Consider the following 21002-nt stretch of genomic DNA (forward strand, 5'->3'; position numbering starts at 1 on the left):
TTAAATAGTTATTAACTATTTAATAGCTTACCTAGCTAAAATAAAGAGAAATTTACCTGTAAAATAAAAACTAACCTAAGTTACAATTACACCTAACACTACACTATCATTAAATAAATTATTCCTATTTAAAACTAAATACTTACCTGTAAAATAAACCCTAATATAGCTACAATATAAATAATAATTATATTGGAGCTATCTTAGGATTTATATTTATTTTACAGGTAACTTTGTATTTATTTTAGCTAGTTAGAATAGTTATTAAATAGTTATTAACTATTTAATAACTACCTAGCTAAAAGAAATACAAAATTACCTGTAAAATAAATCCTAACCTAATTTACAATTAAACCTAACACTACACTATCATTAAATAAATTAAATAAACTACCTACAAATAACTACAATTAAATACAATGATATAAACTAACTAAAGTACAAAAAATAAAAAAAGCTAAGTTACAAAAAATAAAAAAAATAAGTTACAAACATTTAAAAACATATTACAACAATTTTAAGCTACTTAACCTAATTTAAGCCCCCTAATAAAATAACAAACCCCCCCAAAATAAAAAAAAATGCCCTACCCTATTCTACATTAAAAAAGTTCAAAGCTCTTTTACCTTACCAGCCCTTAAAAGGGCCTTTTGTGGGGGCATGCCCCAAAGTTCAGCTCTTTTGCCTGTAAAAGAAAAATACAACCCCCCCACAACATTAAAACCCACCACCCACATACCCCTAATCTAACCCAAACCCCCCTTAAAATAACCTAACACTAATCCCCTGAAGATCATCCTACCTTTAGTTGTCTTCACTCAGCCGAGCCACCGATGGAACTGAAGAGGACATTCGGACCGGCAGAAGTTATCCTCCAAGGGGCGCTGAAGAAATCTTCCATCCGGGCGAGGTCATCTTCCAAGAGGCGCTGAAGAAGTCTTCTATCCGGGCGAGGTCATCGTCGAAGCGGGGTCTTGAATCTTCATCCCGCCAACGCGGAACATCCTCCTTTCCCGACGAACTACCGACGAATGAAGGCTCCTTTAAGGGACGTCATCCAAGATGGCGTCCCTTCAATTCCGATTGGCTGATAGGATTCTATCAGCCAATCGGAATTAAGGTAGGAAAAATCTGATTGGCTGATGAAATCAGCCAATCAGATTCAAGTTCAATCCGATTGGCTGATCCAATCAGCCAATCAGATTGAGCTCGCATTTTATTGGCTGTTCCGATCAGCCAATAGAATGCAAGCTCAATCTGATTGGCTGATTGGATCAGCCAATCGGATTGAACTTGAATCTCATTGGCTGATTTCATCAGCCAATCAGATTTTTCCTACCTTAATTCCGATTGGCTGATAGAATCCTATCAGCCAATCGGAATTGAAGGGAGTGAAGACAACTAAAGGTAGGATGATCTTCAGGGGATTAGTGTTAGGTTATTTTAAGGGGGGTTTGGGTTAGATTAGGGGTAAGTGGGTGGTGGGTTTTAATGTTGGGGGGGTTGTATTTTTCTTTTACAGGCAAAAGAGCTGAACTTTGGGGCATGCCCCCACAAAAGGCCCTTTTAAGGGCTGGTAAGGTAAAAGAGTTTTGAACTTTTTTAATGTAGAATAGGGTAGGGCATTTTTTTATTTTGGGGGGGTTTGTTATTTTATTAGGGAGCTTAGATTAGGTGTAAGTAGCTTAAAATTGTTGTAATATGTTTTTAAATGTTTGTAACTTATTTTTTTTATTTTTTGTAACTTAGCTTTTTTTATTTTTTGTACTTTAGTTAGTTTATATCATTGTATTTAATTGTAGTTATTTGTAGGTAGTTTATTTAATTTATTTAATGATAGTGTAGTGTTAGGTTTAATTGTAAATTAGGTTAGGATTTATTTTACAGGTAATTTTGTATTTCTTTTAGCTAGGTAGTTATTAAATAGTTAATAACTATTTAATAACTATTCTAACTAGCTAAAATAAATACAAAGTTACCTGTAAAATAAATATAAATCCTAAGATAGCTCCAATATAATTATTATTTATATTGTAGCTATATTAGGGTTTATTTTACAGGTAAGTATTTAGTTTTAAATAGGAATAATTTATTTAATGATAGTGTAGTGTTAGGTGTAATTGTAACTTAGGTTAGTTTTTATTTTACAGGTAAATTTCTCTTTATTTTAGCTAGGTAAGCTATTAAATAGTTAATAACTATTTAATAGCTATTGTACCTAGTTAAAATAAATTGAAAGGTACCTGTAAAATAAAAATAAATCCTAAGATAGCTACAATATAATTATTATTTATATTGTAGCCATATTAGGGTTTATTTTAAAGGTAAGTATTTAGTTTTAAATAGGATTAACTTAGTTAATAATAGAAATATTATTTAGATTTATTTAATTAATATTTTAGTTAGGGGGGTGTTAGGGTTAGTGTTAGACTTAGGTTTAGGGGTTAATAATTTTATTACAGTGGCAACGGTGTAGTGGGGGGCAGGATAGGGGTTAATAAATTTATTATAGGTTGCGGGGGTCCGGGAGCGGCGGTTTAGGGGTTAAACTATTTATATAGTTGCGGCGAGGTGTGGGATCGGCAGGATAGGGGTTAATACATTTATTATAGAGGGCGGCGGTATAGGGGGGGCAGGATAGGGGTTACTAGGTATAATGTAGTTGGCGGTGGGCTCCGGGAGCGGCGGTTTAGGGGTTAATACACTTATTATAGTTGCGGCAGGGTCAGGGAGCGGCGGTTTAGGGGTTAATATGTATAGAGTAGCTTGCGGTGGGCTCCGGGAGCGGCGGTTTAGGGGGTAATACATTTATTTAGTTGCGGCGGTGTAGGGGGGGCAGATTAGTGGTGTTTAGACTCGGGGTACATGTTAGGGTGTTAGGTGTAGACAGCTCCCATAGGAATGAATGGGATGTCTGGCAGCAGCGAACTTGTACTTTCGCTATGGTCAGACTCCCATTGATTCCTATGGGATCCGCCGCCTTCAGGCTGGCGGTTTAAAAACCAGGTACGCTGGGCCGTAAAAGTGCCGAGCGTACCTGCTAGTTTTGATAACTAGCAAAAGTAGTGAGATTGTGCCGCACTTGTGTGCGGAACATCTGGAGTGACGTAAGAATCGATCTGTGTCGGACTGAGTCCGGCGGATCAAAGCTTACGTCACAAAATTATACTTTTGCCGGTCTGAAGCCTTTGATAACTAAGGCGAATCAGCCTCGCCACAAATACGCTGCGGAATTCCAGCGTATTTGAGGTTGACGGCTTGATAACTACCCCCCTATGTCTCTTAGGGTGGGGTATATTACCTTAGGTTGGGTGAGAGATTAAAGGGACAGTAAACATCTTACAAGGCATTTTTGTTGTGTTGCTATAAAATGATATATCAGCCAAGAGTAAAAGTTTTTTTTGTTTTTAAATAAACATCTTTTTTTACTGCAATTGCTTTTCAATAACCAAACTCCTATCACTGCTTGTTTAATTTGGCAGAACCAATCCAGGCTTGAGTCCGCAAATAACTGTTTTGCAGTTGTTAAAGCCTATTAACCCCTTAACGACCGAGGACATGCCAATAGTAGTAAATATTGACTTTGACCAGTGTGGATCTATCTCTCCTCACTTGTGTTTTAGTGTGAGAGAGATCGAGAGATCTGTGTTTAGGGTGAGAGATTTAGCTAATAGAATAATTATAAAAATTGTGAGACCTGAAGGTTCTTTTCAGAGCCATTAACCCCTAGCTTACCAGTGATCACTATAAATCATTGGCTTTTGCTCTCTGTGCATTTTTTTAGGGGTTCATTTTTTTTGTAATTTTTTTGAGAGACCCAAAGGCTCTTTTCAGAGCCATTTAGCTAGTTTAAGTTAATGTTTGTAAACATTCTGAGACCCAAAGGATCTTTTCAGAGCAATTAACCCCTATATTGCCAGTGATCACTATAAATCACTGGCTCTTGCACAGCAGCACCTTTTTTGCTCTCTGTGCATTTTTTAGGGGTTCATTTTTTTTAGTAATTTTTTTGTGAGACCCAAAGGCTCTTTTCATTACCATTTAGCTAGTTTTAGTTCATTTAAATTTAAATTGTGTGTTCATTTTTTTTTAGTAAATTTTTGTGACAAATCACTAAAGTGAGTGTGATCATGTCACAGAGGACATTTAGTGCTGAGGAGGCATATGCCATCCTTGCGTCAGAGTCAGACACCTCTATGAACGTAATAGTGACCCTGCCAGGTGCTCAGATACATCACTAGATATACGGGCCAATTTACTAAAGTGCGGACGGACATGATACGATGTAGCGTATCACGTCTGCCGGACATCAATAAATGCCAACAGCATACGCTGTCGGCTTTTATCATTGCACAAGCGGTTCTGGTGAACTGCTTGTGCAATGCCGCCCCCTGCAGATTCATGGCCAATCAGCCGCTAGCAGGGGGTGTCAATCAGCTCGATTGTATAGGATCGGGCGGACTGAAGACCGCAGCCTCAGAGGCAGTGGACAAGTTATGGAGCAGCTGTCTTTAAACCGCTGCTTCATAACTACTGTTTCCGGCAAGCTTGATAATTCAGCCCCACAGTGTCAAATAATAGTGATGTATCTGTGGCTGAAAGCCCCGTGCCAGAAGGAGACATGTTGCTCCAGCTGGCATTGCTGCTGAGGAGTGGGTAGTGCCTCATCGCCAGAGGCCAGATAGCCCACCCTTCACTGCAAATCCTGGCATCAATGTGGATTTAGCACCCAACAACTTATGGGCAATGATGTATTAGGGAACATTGTAGCCCAAACTAATTTATTTGCCCATCAGTTCTGTGCTGCAAAGCCTGATTCATATTTGGCAAAGCAGCAATGGGCCCCCATCAATGTGCCAGAATTTAAAAAAATCTGGGCATTGACTATGCTGATGGGCATCATAAAGAAACCCTCCATCCGCTCCTACTGGAGCAGTAGCCCCATCTGATTTACCCCCATTTTCTCCCAGTGTATGTTGAGGAAGAGGTATGACAACAGCCTGTACCCCCCTAGGAAGCATCCCCAGTTTGACAGGCTGTATAAAATCCGCCCCTTGATTACCCACTTTGCTGCCAGGTTTGCGTGGATGAATCCCTGATGAAGTATAAAGGAAGGCTGGAATTCAAGCAGTATATTCCTTCCAAAAGCTCCAGGTATGGTGTAAAGGTGTATAAGCTTTGTGAGAGCGAGACTGGGTATACTCAGGCCTTCCAGGTGTACGAGGGAAAAGATATCCACCTTGACCCTCCAGGTTGTCCAGAACATATGGGAACCCGTAGCAAGATTGTCTGGGACCTGATATCACCCCTTTTGAACAAAGGGTACCACTTGTATCTAGACAATTTTTATACAAGTATCCTTTTGTTCAAGATACTGTGTTGCTTTGATACAGTAGCTTTACCGCACAGGTTTCCCAAGACAACTTGCCCGCACCCGGCTACGAAGGGGGAAGACCTCAGCTCTGTGCCAAGAGGAGGTGTTGGCAGTTAAGTACAAGGACAAGAAGGATGTATACCTTCTTACCACTGACCACACTGAGAGGACTGTGGAGGTCTCTGTACGTGGCAGAGCTGAGAGCACAAGGAAGCCAGTGTGCATCAAGGCTTATAACCGGCATATGGGTGGGGTTGATCTGGCAGATCAGCTGCTGCAGCCCTACCTAATTATGTGGAAATCAAGGGCCTGGTACAAAAAGGTTGCAATTTACTTAATGCAGATTACAACCCACAATGCTTTATTGTTGTTCAAAAAAACAAACCCTGGAATGAAACTGACTTTTTTTACAATTTCAGCTCAAGATCATTTCGGAGATTTTGTACCAAGATGCACCTGCTGCCCGGGCAGTGATGGGAGAGAGCAGAGTTGGGGCTACCTATTTTATTTTTTAAATCCCCCCTACTGCGGCAAAGCAGAATCCTCAAAAAAATGCAGAGTCTGTACCCAGAGGGGGCAGAGAAAGCACACCACCTTTTACTGTCCTGATTGCCCTGAACAGCCTGGACTCTGCATTCAGGACTGCTTCAAGTGGTATCACACACTGGTCCATTTTTTTTAAAAAAAAATTTACATTTGCCTTTTTTTGTTTTTGCTTGTTTTTTAGTTACGTTTACTGTTACTGAGTTTGTTTTTGTTTGTTTTTTACTGTGCCAGATACATTTCACTGTTCTATTTTTTTATAAGTTCTAAAATTGGTGCTGTATTTTTTTTTTTTTTTAACATATCATTTTTATTAGGGAAAGTAGAATGCACATATTGAACATGTTTCAAAGATACATATCATGCATAGCAGTTAACATTGTTAGATTGATTTGTTACAGAATAAAATACATTTCCGGAATAATAATGTTACATCATTCATTAGGTTAAGGTATTCATAGTCCATAGTTCAATACATATAGACATTAAAATGGTCTGTGTGCATATCTCCTATTCCCAAAACTTTTTTTTTTTCCCTTTTCTTTCTTCTTCCCCTTCCCCTTTAAACTTAAACTATATAACTGCCTAACAAAAATAACTCTAACTAACTAGGAACATTTAAACCCATGTTAAGGTTAACTATTATAATCCTGTCAAAGCAGGATTATCTTCAGTACCGAGGCCCGGCAGGGAGCGAGGGAAAAAAAAAAAAAAAAGGAAGGTAGGTAGGAAAAGGGGAGCGAGAGGGTCATGGGAACGACGTAGGATGGAAAAGGTCTCATGTGAATGGTAAGTTAGAAAGTGTGGTGTTATATCCTCATTACTCTCTAGCTGAATAGGTGGCCCCTCTAAGAGTGTCCTCCATGAAGACCACAGAGTCCCTATATGGTCTGAGGATTAACCTCTGAATTTCCAGCTCAAAAGTGAGTATAAGTCTGCGCCATTTGCGTAAGAAAAGGTCCAATCTATTCTGGACATCCATTCTTACATCCATCTGTTCGATGAAGACTTGGGATTGTAGCAAGTTTTTAAAACCTTTGAAGGAAGGCCCTACAGTCACTATCCAATTGTTTAGTATGTGTTTCCTAGCCATTAGAATAATTAAACTCAATAGTGAATCATGTTGTTTGTGTCTCTCATCCCACAGTAGGAAAATTATAATCTCAGGTTGTATGGCAATATGTATCTGCAATTTTTGTCTCACCCAGAATTGTATTCTACCCCAATATTGCTTAATTGGGGAACATTCCCATATGTAATGTAAAAGGCTGGGGTTATCTAAAGCACATTTGGCACATCTATTCTGGCAAGCAGGTACCCATTTCACCAATGCTCTCGGGGTGAAGTAAGCCCTGTGTAAAAAACGTATTTGGGATTCCCTGTATATAGCTGAGAGAGTCGTTTTCCTAGTTTTTTCCAAGCTATTCTTCACTTCTATCCATGAGACCTCCTCCAGACCCTCTCTAACCCAACCTGCCTGTATGGACGACTGGAGAGCTGCAGCGCGGTGTTGCAGAAGTGTTTGATAGATTTCTGAAAGGGAGAATTTGCCCATAGCGTATAGTGTCTGAGTGAGGCGAAAGGGGGAGCCCTCCCAAAAGTCTGTATTGTCTCTGACCAATGACCCCACGTAATGACGTATCTGGAGATAAGCGTAGAAATGTGCTCTTGGTATAAGATAGTCCCTTTGCAGGGTACCAAATGTTTTAACCCCTTTAGTTAGTGTGTCTATTAGATGCTTAAGTGATTTCAGCCCCTTTTCCTCCCAAATTCTAAAGGGTAGGGTTTCAGAACCTGCCAGGAAGTCTGGGTTTTTCCTAATAGGTAGGTAGGGTGAAGCATGATTGGTTTTGCCCAGATATTTATGTGCTAGATGCCAGGCCCTCAAAGGGTCTTTGAACAGCGCGCTAAGGCCCAGGGGCCTCAAGGACCCTAAATCTGGCACATGCGGAAGGTAAGCCAGAGACACATCTCCGATCACTGCTTGCTCTAAGTCCGGACGACAAAAGTGATGAGTGCCAACCTGCCAATCCACCACCAGTCGGATTAATGTGGCCCAATTATATAGCCTGAAGTCCGGGAGTGCCAGGCCCCCGTTAAGGAAGGACATGTTAAGTTTATCTCTCGAGATCCGAGACTTTTTCCCTTGCCAGATAAAGGTTCTCGCTGCAGAGTTCAAGAGTTTGATATCTGATTTGCTCAGAAGCAAGGGAAGCATGAGCAGTGGGTATAGTATTCAGGGGAGCACCACCATCTTAAGCAGAGCAACCCTTCCCGACAGGGACAGTGGGAGGGACCTCCAGCTATTCATTTGAGCTTGTAGTTTTGTGCAGATAGGGTTCAAGTTGTGAGCATATAGTCTATTGGGGTTAGCTGAGATTTTGATGCCCAGATATGTAATATCATGATTAGCCACTGTGAAGGGGTACTTGTCCTCAGAGCCCCCCACCCGGTTCAGCCAAAGGATCTCCGATTTCTGTAAATTTACTTTGTAGCCTGAGAATAGGCCAAAGTCAGCAAGATTTTTCATGATGTTAGGCAGGTGTGTCTGGGGATCTTGTATAAAGAGGAGCATGTCATCCGCATACAGCGCTAGGTGCTGTGGTACTCCTGCCACAACAACACCCGGAAAAACCTGCCGTAGCTTAATAGCTAGAGGTTCCAATGCTATGTTAAAGAGCAGAGGTGACAAAGGGCACCCCAGTCTATTACCTCTGCGGAGTTGGAACTCGGGTGAAAAGACATTGTTCACTAGCACATTTGCAGTGGGAGATTGATAAAGATTTTTAATAAGGGTGAGAAAGGGGCCTGTGAAGTTGGCCCGGGTCATGGTGTGGAAAAGATGATTCCACTCCACTCGATCGAAGGCATTTTCCGCGTCGAGTTACAGCAGAAAGGCCTCCGGTCTGTCCCCTCTGCAACCCCGAGATCCATCCCAGAAGTGTTGGATTATTTGCAAAACCCTGCGGACATTAACCGTCGATGAACGTGCATGCATGAAGCCCGTTTGGTCCTCATGGATAATACTGGGTGTTACAAACTGCTGTTTGTAACTGGCCCTTTAAATGGAAAATTGCCCTGCTTCCCTGGATTTTGGAGAAGCCTATTTGCCAGCCTCCTTCCACATGACTATGGTGCTGATGATTCTTTGGTGAGCGCTAGGAGCATCCTTTTCTACGGTCCAACTTCCAGCCAGCCTGGAGGCAACCGTAACATTTGGCGGCAGCGGTGGGATTGGCGTCCTAGCGCAAGGAGCAGCACTGGTATCGTAGGAGAGTAATTGAGGGCAACGCTAGCCACTGCGCAGCGTCCCTACCTACAGCAGCATGGAGCTGACAAGATACTGGTCAGAACCATGTGAAGAGCACCTCAACCGGATCCGTCGCTATGAGGGCGCGGATTTCGTTCCAGAAGTAAAGAGGCGGCTAGTCCGATATGGTCCAGACCCTGCACAGGAGGTAGTCAGTCGCCTCATCCGGGAATTGGCTACGGAGAACAAAGCGGCACGAGCCTTTGAGCGCCAACTGTGGAGTTTGAGGGTATGGACACCTGGTCTCTCTCCCCAGCCGCAGCATGTTCCACAGGGAGAGGGGAGCAGCGACCTCCCTCCCCAGCGGCAGTATACTGTGCAGAGGGAAGAGACAACCGGTCTCCTTCCCCAACCAGAGATACCAGAGGCAGCAGGCCTCATAGACTGGTCCTGGGAGGACCCCCAGCAGGCAGGTGGAGATGGGACCGCAGTCTCTCTACCGGCCCTACAGGGATGCTGGGCAGGCGGCCCAGATCCCCAGCGACAGACCCAGCTACAGGGAGGGGAGAGCATCGACCTCCCTCCCCAGCCGGAGTGTGCCTTCCAGGGAGAGGAGACAACCGGTCTCTCTCCCCAGCCGCAGCATGTTCCACAGGAAGCGGAGAGCATCGACCTCCCTTCCCAACGGCCGCCGGAGTATCAGGAGGAGGAGGTAAGCCAATCTCCCCCTCCCCAGCTAACTCCTAACTTGGGCCCAGGGTTAACAGTGGAGATGTTAACCCCCACTGACCCCCACGTTCCCTTTGCCACCGGGCAGGACTATGCCCCAATTCCCCCAGCAGAAGAGCTGGCATCAGGACAGAGCACTGCTGGCCTCTGCCCTACAGACCTTGTCCTTGTTACAGGACTGGCCTGCAAACCCCTCACCCCAGCAGAAGCGCTGGCACCAGGGCAGAGTGCCGCTGGCCTCTGCCCCCCAAGTACCATCAGCTATTTGCCCAGCTGCGCCAGGAAGGCAGAGGATGCTACACTGTCATCCTATAACCTGGAACCTACAGGCCAGTGCTACTTGTTGTGGGGGGGCTGCTTTGCTGCTAGTGTTTATTTGTGGGTGGGTTGCGAGACTAACTTAGGCACTGACCGACAGAAGGTCAGGTGCCTGGTTAGTCTCCCTCCAAAAGGGGAGATATGTTACAAACTGCTGTTTGTAACTGGCCCTTTAAATGGAAAATTGCCCTGCTTCCCTGGATTTTGGAGAAGCCTATTTGCCAGCCTCCTTCCACATGACTATGGTGCTGATGATTCTTTGGTGAGCGCTAGGAGCATCCTTTTCTACGGTCCAACTTCCAGCCAGCCTGGAGGCAACCGTAACACTGGGTAGAATAAATTTTAGCCTCTCGGCAAACAATTTGGTGAGGATCTTGTAGTCCGAGTTTAGCAGGGAGATCGGCCTATAAGATTCCGGGAGCAAGCAATCTTTGCCTGCTTTTGGATTAGCGTGATGGAGGCTGATAAGAATTCTGGGGTAGGTGTTTTCTCCTCTCTAAAGTAACCAGTAAACAGGTCTACAAGGGAGGAGGCCACCTGGGATTTAAGCAGGCGGTAGAATTCAATCGGTAATCCATCGGGACCAGGAGCCTTACCCATTGACATACTCATAATGGTTCTTTCCACCTCTTCCTTTACTATGGGAGCGTTCAGTTTGTTCAGCTGCTCCTCAGAGACTTTCGGTAGATTAATAGTCTCCCAAAAGCGGTCTCTTACCTCACTTCCCGATGGAAGTTCACTTGTGTATAGAGAGGAGTAATAGGAAGCGAAGGCCTCCGCTATCGATTTAGAGTCTCGTAGGACTCTGCCCCCGGCCTTAATTGCTGCGATGTGTCTAGAGGAGGTATTCAACTTCACCAGGGTAGCCAAAAGCTTTCCAGATTTGTCCCTGTATCGGTAATATTTACCACGGGTCCGTAAGAGCGCCTGCGAGGCCTGATGAGTAAGGAGTGCATCATACTCCGATTTGATGCTAACGTATGTGCGATAAGTGCTGTTAGAGGGGGTAGCGCAGTATTCATGATAGGCATCTGCTAAGCTATTTTGTAATTTAGCAACCATTTCCATGATCTGTTTCTTTCTGCGAGCTAGGAATGCAATAATGTTGCCCGAAAGGACTGCTTTGGCCGCTGTCCAAAAAAGTTCTGGGGTATTTAAGTGTTGGATGTTATTTGCCCTATAATCATCCCAACAGTGCACTAGATAGGACTGGAATTCCTGGGATGTTACCAAGTATTTTGGGAACCGCAAGGTACGCCTGCTGGGCATTCTGGGCGTTGTGTCAAGAAAGAGTGCTATAGGAGCATGGTCAGAGACAATGACCTCACCAATTTTTGTGTCAAGAACCTGGGTGACTAAGGAATTTGAAATCATAAAGAGGTCGATGCGTGACATAGAGGGCGTAGCCCTGGAGATGCAGGTATAGTCTTTACCATCTGGGTTGAGTTGTCGCCAAATATCTAAGACATCCAAAGTATCCCCTAGATTCGCAAAAGTCTCTCTCTCAAATTTGTCTGACACCTTAGGTAGAGTTCTCGTGGCGCATCTATTGGGGTCCCTAAGCCAGTCACAGTGGGGGTTGGGGGTTAGGTTGAAATCCCCTCCTAATATAATATGAGTGCCTAGATAGGGCGTGAGTGTGGTCATCATGGAGTCCCAAAACTTTCTGTCTCTTTGATTTGGGGCATAAATGTTGCATAGAGTGTAGATGTTGTCTAAGATGCGGATCTGTACAACAAGGTATCTGCTTTCGGGGTCTTTAAGTATGTCTAGAATATCATATTCCAGTTGTTTACCAAAAAGTATAGCCAGCCCTCTGCTGGCTGTTCTATATGAAACAAATTCCACCCTACCCACCCAGTCAGTCCGTAATTTGCTGTGTTCTAAGTCTCAGAGGTGGGTCTCCTGTAAAAACACAATTTCTGCACGTTTTTTCCTAAGGTGGGTTAATATCGACTTCCTCTTGATAGGGGAATGGATTCCCCCTATGTTCCAGGAGTATAAATTAAATCTTGTCTAATATAAAAGAACTAAGTGTCAGAGTCCCTTCCCTAACTAAAGGAGTGTAAGGTATGTGTGGTAGTGTAGAGGAGCAGTGGTGGATCAAGGAGAAAAGGAGGGGGAGAGGAGTTGCATACAGAGGGAAGAGAAAAAAAAAAAAGGGGGGGGGGAATAAACCTTTGTGACGTGCATACAGGCTCCCGGTTCAGCCTTTCATCACGCCAGCTCCCTACCAGGTCCCTCTTCTTGGGCATCATCAACTGTTGTGCTGTAAAGAAACTCAGGATTGTCATCAGAATCCAAACTAATACATCTTTTATAATAGTAACAATACAGGTTAATGTGTTGTGACAGATACATTTTCCTACATGTACACATATATGTAAGAACAGTCCCCAAAAAACTGCCCTAACAATAAACTCTACATATTTTTTGTAAAACTTTGTGAGATAACAGCTCAAGCTAGCTTCAGAACCTGTCCCGGTTGCAGACCTTGTGTGCGGGGTCCAGCCAGGCGCGGGAATGCGCCCTGGGGTGGGACTCAGTGATCTTGCAATTAACTGGGACGTAATCAATATCAAGAACAAACCATCCATTGTGTCGTGGTGAAACTAATATAATTAAGCAAGCCTAATTGCCATTATACTTGGCTAAATCTGAGCCTCCCAATCAACCCTCTTCTTCCCTCATTTGTCTCTGTGGACTATGCGTGGGGCTGCGTACTGAAGGCTCATACCTGTCTAAGAATTCCTGGGCAGCGGCTGGGGATTCAAAAAATCTAGGACCTCTGGAGGTAACCAATTTGAGCCTAGCGGGGTATAGAAGATAGGCCTGTTTGCCCTCCCTATGGAGCTGAGAGCAGAGGGGGGAGAATTCTCTGTGGTGCCTCATGAGGTCCGCAGAGAAGTCCTGGAACAATAGTAATCTTGAGTTCTCAAACACCAACTCGCCCAGTTTTCTATAGGCTCTTAGGATGGCAGTTTTGGTCTGAAAATGCAAGAACCTTATCATTATGGGGCGGGGTTGTTCCAAGTTCTGTCCAGCTCTCTCCGGCCCTACCCTATGTGCCCTTTCTACCCCTCCAACCAGATCTTTAATTGGTATATTCAGCAGCGGTGGTAAAGCGTTTTCTATAAACGAATTAAATCAGGTTGCTTGATGGATTCAGGGAGGCCAAGGAGATGCACATTATTGTGCCTTGATCTATTTTCTAGATCATCTATTTTCAATTGGAGGGTTGTGGCTTGTTTCTCTAACTGCTCTATCTTGCTAGTGTTATTGACATTATGGTCCTCAAGGTCTGATATTCTACCCTCTGCCTCTCCCATTCTGGTTGAGAACTGTTTGACCTCACCAGCAAGAGTGTCAACGCCTCTTTGAAGATTATCAATTTTAGGCATAAAAAGCTTAGTTATTTGTTTCACAATAGGGTGCATGTCTATTTGTTCTCCCTCTAGTGAGAGTTCAGAACTTGGACCCTGGATGGGCTGGTCATTAGCAACTCTGTGGCGGCGATCACTAGCTTTGTTTCGGCTCGCCATTGGGGTATTAGTTAAATATTTCTCCATAAACCCATAAAATGTTAAGGACAGAGGTGCTGTAACAAAGAGAGAGCCACTGGTAAGGTCAGCAGAATAAAATGAGACAGATCCCCTCTATTACAATAAGTATATATAGAATATATCAGTCATCAGGGGACAGAGCACTGTGCAGTAGAAAAAATTACCCAGAGGGCGTGTATTTCTTCCTTTCTATCTCAGGCAGGTGCAACCCTCCCAGATAGAAATTCCCTTAGTATGAAGGAATCCTGGCCTAATTATCTAGTATGGAGAAAAGTGTGGTTAAAAGGCATAATTGAACAATGTAATATTCTATACAACACAGTACAATATATTAAGCACACTCGGGGAGTCCATAAGAGTACTCTGCAAACTAAGGCATATAGGTTTTTGGTCTCAGAGATGGCAAGTTGCGTGAGTCACTATGCTGATATCTATAATGCAGTTGAGGGAAAGCACCTCAGTTCTTTTCTAGAATCTTATGAGTATAAAAGTTACAGTGGATAAATCTTTCCCATATAGTGTTAGTTTAATCCAACATTGTCCAATGTCCTGTAAAGATTACCTTCTTCACTCTTCTCCCAGACAGGGCTACACCTCGTGCTATGTGCTGTGTTAGTCCCTAACACTGTTCAATCAAACAAAAATGGCTGAGTTCAGCCTCACTAGAATGTTCACAGTGAGGAGCAAAGGGTGGCACAATCAGGGCCCATAGCAGATTGAATTAAATTAAGTAAAATTTAAATAAAATTAAATACAATAGAGAACCCTGTTCCCAGGCAGTTCAAGAGAGGTGATTCTGCTATGCGGTCACTCCAATATTTGTGTTTAAGGCCGGAGCTGTTTTGACCTGTACAATGGTGGGGTAAATGTAGGGGCCTCTCATAGAAGTGAGGAAAAGTAGCCTTACCGACTGCAGTGCCAGTTCCCCAGCCTCCGATAAACCAGATGTGACTGTAGCGTTCTGCGCCAAGTAGTAAGCGCTTTGGGTGATCTCCCCAAGGTAAGCTGGTCGGGTATGTGTCACTCTGGTGCCTGGCTGTTCGCCTCCTTCCAACTCAGTGTCACAATGTGAGTTGTGGAAATCTCACCTCTCTTGTGAAGCTGCGGTCACTCGTGCCGTGCGGCAAGTGCCATGTGTATCCTCTTCTGCGGTATGTGTCTCCCTCAAGACAGGCCGGATGAGATGTTATTACTACTCCGGAGACGAGCCGGTCACAGCCCGCGTCCGGGAGTCCTGTAGAGTTCACTGCTCTTCGGCGGCGTGGGGCAGAAGCAGGCCACATGGAGCCAAGATGGCGCCCCCTGAGCCCGGAGCAAGTCTCTACGGGCAGGGTCTGTGCAGTTGTAGGCTGCAATCGGCAGGTCCCCGAAGCCGGTCCATACTCAGTGTACACTCCGGCAGTCGAGGTCAGTGTCTCTCTTCTCTAAGGTTTCGGTACAAAGGACTTCGGCGGCGGAGAGATGAAAGCTCCCGTGAAAAGGGTAAGAGGGATCCTCTGCTAATTGATCCCTCCACTCCGGGCAGCAAACTCTGCCAAGGATTTTTCGTGGGGCTCCGAAACAGTGTTAGGGCAGGCAGAGAGTAAAATTTGGAGTTAATATGATCTCAAGGGTCACTTTAATAGATCACTTAGGCCAGATTTTTACGGAGCTTCGTTCCTCTGCTGCCTACCCTGGAGCCCGCCCACCGGAAGTCCTTGGTGCTGTATTTTACCAAAACCCCTGTCAAACCTATGCATGGGGGGGCATGAGTGTACTCAGGAAGTCTTGCAGAAAACAACCTGGAGTTTTTCTTGCAATAACTTACAACAGGCTCTCCTTAATCATAGTCAAAAATCAATGTGTGTGTAAAAATGAAAATTGAAAAATTACCACCATACACTTTCTCCATTTTTTTGGCTAAAATGGTTGCACCAAAGGCATCAAAGAACTCCATATACAATACCTTGGGGTGTCAACTTTTCAAATATATACACTTTCATGGCAATAAATAAAACTGGGGTATGCGATAGGCCCCAAACTAAAGATAGGCCTATCAGAAGAAATACTCTCAATTTCAACTCAAATTACAAGACATTCAATTGTAACTGAACCTTCCCAAAATCCTGGCAAACCTATGCATGAGGAGCATGGGTGTATTCAGGCGATCTTGCAGAAAACAACAAGGACTACAACAGGCTCTCCTAAATCCCAGTCAAAAATCAATGTGTATGTAAAAATAAAAAATGCCAACACACATTTTCTCCTTTTTTGTTGTTGCTAAAACAGTTGCATCAAAGGCATCAAAACACTCCATATACAATACATTGGGGTGTCAACTTTTCAAATATATGCATTTTCATGACAAGCAAGTACATTGGGGTATGTAAAAAGACCCCAGAAAAGAAGATAGGCAAAGAAGATATGTTAAATGTGAAAAAATCACAAAAACATGTCATGGCATTGCACCCCAAAGACATCTCAACAAACATATGTAAACCTATGCATAGGTGGTACCTTAGGAGGTGTTCTTTGGCAGTAACACATAACAGGAACTGAGAATCCATGCCTAAAGTACAATGTGTGTGAAAAAATAACACACAAAAATTACTACCCAAAAGTTTGACAAAGACTGGTGGTTGAATTAGTGCATGAAAAGTGTTAAAATACCCTAGGGTATTCCAATCAGCCAATAGTATGCAAGCTCAATCATATTGGCTGGTCTAATCAGCCAATAGGATTGAACTTCAATCCTATTGGCTGATTGGATCAGCCAATAGGATTTTTTCTACCTTAAAAATCCTAAAAATTCTATCAGCCAATCGGAATTGAAGGGACGCCATCTTGGATGACATCATTTAAAGGACCCGTCATTGTTCCAGTCGCCGTCGAACGAAGAGGATGCTCCTCGTCGGATGTCTTGAAGATGGACCTGCTCCGCTCCGGATGGATGAAGATAGAAGATGCCGCCTGGATGAAGACTTCTGCCCGTCTGGAGGACCTCTTCGGCCCAGATAGGATGAAGACTTCTGCCCATAGGGAGGACCACTTCTGCCCGGTTGGGTGAAGACGTCTCAAGGTAGGGTGATCTTCAAGGCGGTAGTGTTAGGTTTTATTAAGGGGGGATTGGGTGGGTTTTAGAGTAGGGTTGGGTGTGTGGGTGGTGGGTTGTAATGTGGGGGGGGGGGTATTGTCTTTTTTTTACAGGTAAAAGAGCTGATTACTTTGGGGCAATGCCCCGCAAAAAGCCCTTTTAAGGGCTATTTGTAATTTAGTATAGGGTAGGCCTTTTTATTATTTTGGGGGGATTTTTTATTTTATTAGGGGGATTAGATTAGGTGTAATTAGTTTAAAAAACTTGTAATTATTTTATTATTTTCTGTAATTTAGTGTTTTTTTTCGTAATTTAGTTTATTTAATTTAATTGTAATTAATTGTAGTTAATTTAGGTAATTAATTTAATTATAGTGTAGTGTTAGGTGTAATTGTATCTTAGGTTAGGTTTTATTTTACAGGTACTTTTGTATTTATTTTAACTAGGAAGTTATTAAATAGTTAATTACTATTTAATAACTATTCTACCTAGTTAAAATAAATACAAAGTTGCCTGTAAAATAAAAATAAACCCTAAGCTAGATACAATGTAACTATTAGTTATATTGTAGCTATCTTAGGGTTTATTTTATAGTTAAGTATTTAGTTTTAAATAGGAATAATTTATTTAATTGTAGTTATTTTATTTAGATTTATTTAAATTATATTTAAGTTAGGGGGGGTTAGGGTTATGGTTAGACTTAGATTTAGGGATTAATACATTTAATATAGTGGCAGCGACGTTGGGGTCGGCAGATTAGGGGTTAATAAATGTAGGTAGGTGTCGGCGATGTTATTGATGTCAGATTAGGGGTTAATAATATTTAACTAATGTTTGCGAGGCAGGAGTGCGGCGGTTTAGAGGTTAATACATTTATTGAAGTGGCGGCGATGTCCGGTTAGGCAGATTAGGGGTTAAAATTTTTAATATAGTGTTGGCGATGTGGAGGGGCCTCGGTTTAGGGGTTAATAGGTAGTTTATGGGTGTTAGTGTACTTTTTAGCACTTTAGTTAAGAGTTTTATGTTACAGCGTTAGCCCATAAAACTCTTAACTACTGACTTTTAAATGCGGTAGGAGTCTTGACAGGAGAGGGTGTACCGCTCACTTTTTCCAAGACTGGTAATTCCAGCGTTAGGCAAGTCCCATTGAAAAGATAGGATACGCAATTGACGTAAGGGGATTTGCGGTATGCTCGAGTCGCGGAAAAAAAAGTGAGCGGTACACCTGTACCTGCCAGACTCGTAATACCAGAGTTAGGAAAAAAGCAGCGTTGTGACCTCTCAACGCTGCTTTTTCACCCTAACGCAAGACTCGTAATCTAGGCGCTTGCTTGTTATGTTTTCTAATGGTAGATTTTTTTTATTTTTTGTAATTTTAGTGTTTATTATTTTTTCTAATTGTAGTTTTAATTTTTTGTTGTAAAGCTAGGTTTCATTAGTAATGTTAGTTTTTTTTTAGTTTAAGCTTAGTTTTTATTTTTATTTCACAGGTAAGTTTGTATTTATTTTTAAATAAGTAGTTAGTTAATAATTGTAACTTTACTTTAGGTCTATTTTAGCTATGTTAAAGTTATGGGGTGTTAGATTTAGGGGTTAATAGTTTTATTTAGGGAGTCGCGATGTGGGGGCATGGCGGTTTAGGGGTTAATAGGTTTATTTAGTGTTGGCCTTGTGGGGGGGGCGGCGGTTTAGAGGTCAATAGGTTTAGTTATTGTTAGCGATGTGAGAGGACAGTGGTTTAGAGGTTAATAGCTTTAATTAGTGTTGGCGATGTGGGGGGATGGTGGGTTATGGGTTGATAGCTTCATGTAGTGTTTTATTTAGTGTTGGCAATGTGGGGGGCGGCAGTTTAGATTAGAACAATGAAAAATTCTGAATATGAATAAAGAATGGATCCAAAAATTCGGAAACTGATTTATTCATTTTTGGGATTGTAGTTATGGTGCTGATTCAGAAATTCAGATTAATCAGAATATATGAATCAGCCAAAAACAAAATTTGGCTGAAACAAATTGCACATGTCTAGCTTAAAATACAATGTGTGCGAAAAAAATAAAAAAAATAAAAAAAATGACTACCCAAAAGTTTGACAAAGACTGGTGGTTGAATTAGTGCATGGAAAGTGTTAAAATACCAGCTTTTCAAATAGCCTAGGGTGTCTACTTTTCAAAAATATATGGTTTGATGGGGGTTAATTACATTGGCCAGCTTAAAAAAAGTCCCAAATAGGAGATGGGTGCATGATGACCTGATTTGAATATCCCAAGTTGGAAAAATGGAATGCGCCCCCTAAAAATAAGGCCTTTTACCAGTGGCGTCACTAGGGGGGGGGGCGGGCCACACCCGGGTGACACCCACCAGGGGGTGACACCAAAAAAAATTTTTTTTTTTTTTAATTTTATTGAAATTCAAAGAAATACAATGTTGAGATGCATAGATTTTTTTTTTTTAGAGGGGCTGGCATTTGTGAACATTGGTGGGACTGGGGAAGATGTAGACACACAATTTTTTTGCCCCTTGAGCCAGTGTTGCAATTTCAACAAATAGTTTTCCCGGCTGCTTTTGCTTGTTTGTACTTTGCTTCTCCCCTGCCCAATTTCGCTATGAATGTTGTGGGCATGCCGTGGGGCTTGCAAAGTTGCGCTGCTAGCCTAAACCTGCCTGCCTATCTGTGCTCACTGCTCAGTGACATGTGGAGCAGTGGAGTCACTCACTGGCAAATCATGAGGGGATGCCTGACACCTGACCGCATGACTGTTTGACACTGTCTTTAAAGTGAAGGAGCCACGTATGATGCCCACCAGACCATTACGGTTACGGTACACTAAGTGCACACTGAACAGGTAGGAGGGCGGGCGGGGGTCTGGGGGTGGGCAGAGTGCAAAGGTGATTGGCCATAAAAAGCGGTAGGCACGCGGCCCGGGGCTGTGCACTGACAGACTTGGAACAGAGTCAGAGAGCAGAATTTTCATAGTTTGCACCTAAAACTTTTCTTTAGTGATTTATTTTTAGAGTGTTCTGTTTATCTTTCATTTGATGCTCTGCTGAGCCAGGGATCAGCTCTAGGCATGAGCTTTATAATGAATGCAGGGCAGTTTACATATTTTGTATGTGTGTCTGAGTTTTTGTGTGTGTGTGTGTCTCAGTGTTTTTGTGTGTGTGTCTGAATGTGTTTCTGAGTGTTTGTGTGTGCATCTGAATATGTTTTAAGTGTGTCTGAGTGTTTGTATGTGATTTGCCTGTGTTTTTGTGTGCATCTGCTTTCTGGGGGGGGGGGGGGGTGACACCATAACTTACCGCACCGGGTGACACCAACCCTAGTGACGCCACTGCCTTTTACCCCCTAGAGAACCCGACACACCTATACATAGATGGTATCACTGTACTCAAGAGATGTTGTTGAACACATATTGAGGTGTTCTTTGACAGTAACACATAACAGGAACTGAGAATGAAAGAAAATGAAAGAGCCGCACTCAGTTCAAATTCCAAACTCTGCAAGTTTATTGCATGATAACATGAAGAACAAACATAGCAAGAAAGGTGTCTGACGCGTTTCCCGCCCTCTAGTGGCCCTTCATCAGAGACATAATGAACATGTACACAGCCCATCTTTATATCAGGCATCAATTGCCTTTACATTTGCCCACACTTGACTCAATTTAAAAAAAGAAAAAAAGGGACAGTGAAAAACAAAAAATATATAAAAACTGAACAAAGTACATCTCATTTACAGTGCTGTCTCTGTACTAGTACACATCATTCTATTTATGAGCGTTGACCATTATAAGAGGTATTATTCATAATGAACATTGCAACAACACATTTCAAAAATATATATATATGCACATTGTGGACAAAAAGACATTACATGTAATATTACACAGGGGAGAAGGTGAGGGAAGGTTTAATGGGTTTATAACTCAAAATCTAAGGGATAAATCAAGATTGTTACTATTATTTTTTATGTCCCTTAGATTCCAGAACCACAAGCAATAATATACATCAGAATATACAAAAGGATGCAAAGAGAATTTGCAGCTCAAAGAAAAAGACTGCTGGTCTCTGGATTAGTTTAATACTGAAAACCCATAGTAAGATATACTCAGATCATGTGACAGAAAATTTAGATATAATAAAATCTCACATACA

Source organism: Bombina bombina, chromosome 1, assembly GCF_027579735.1.
Source record: "Bombina bombina isolate aBomBom1 chromosome 1, aBomBom1.pri, whole genome shotgun sequence".
Lineage (NCBI taxonomy): Eukaryota > Metazoa > Chordata > Amphibia > Anura > Bombinatoridae > Bombina > Bombina bombina.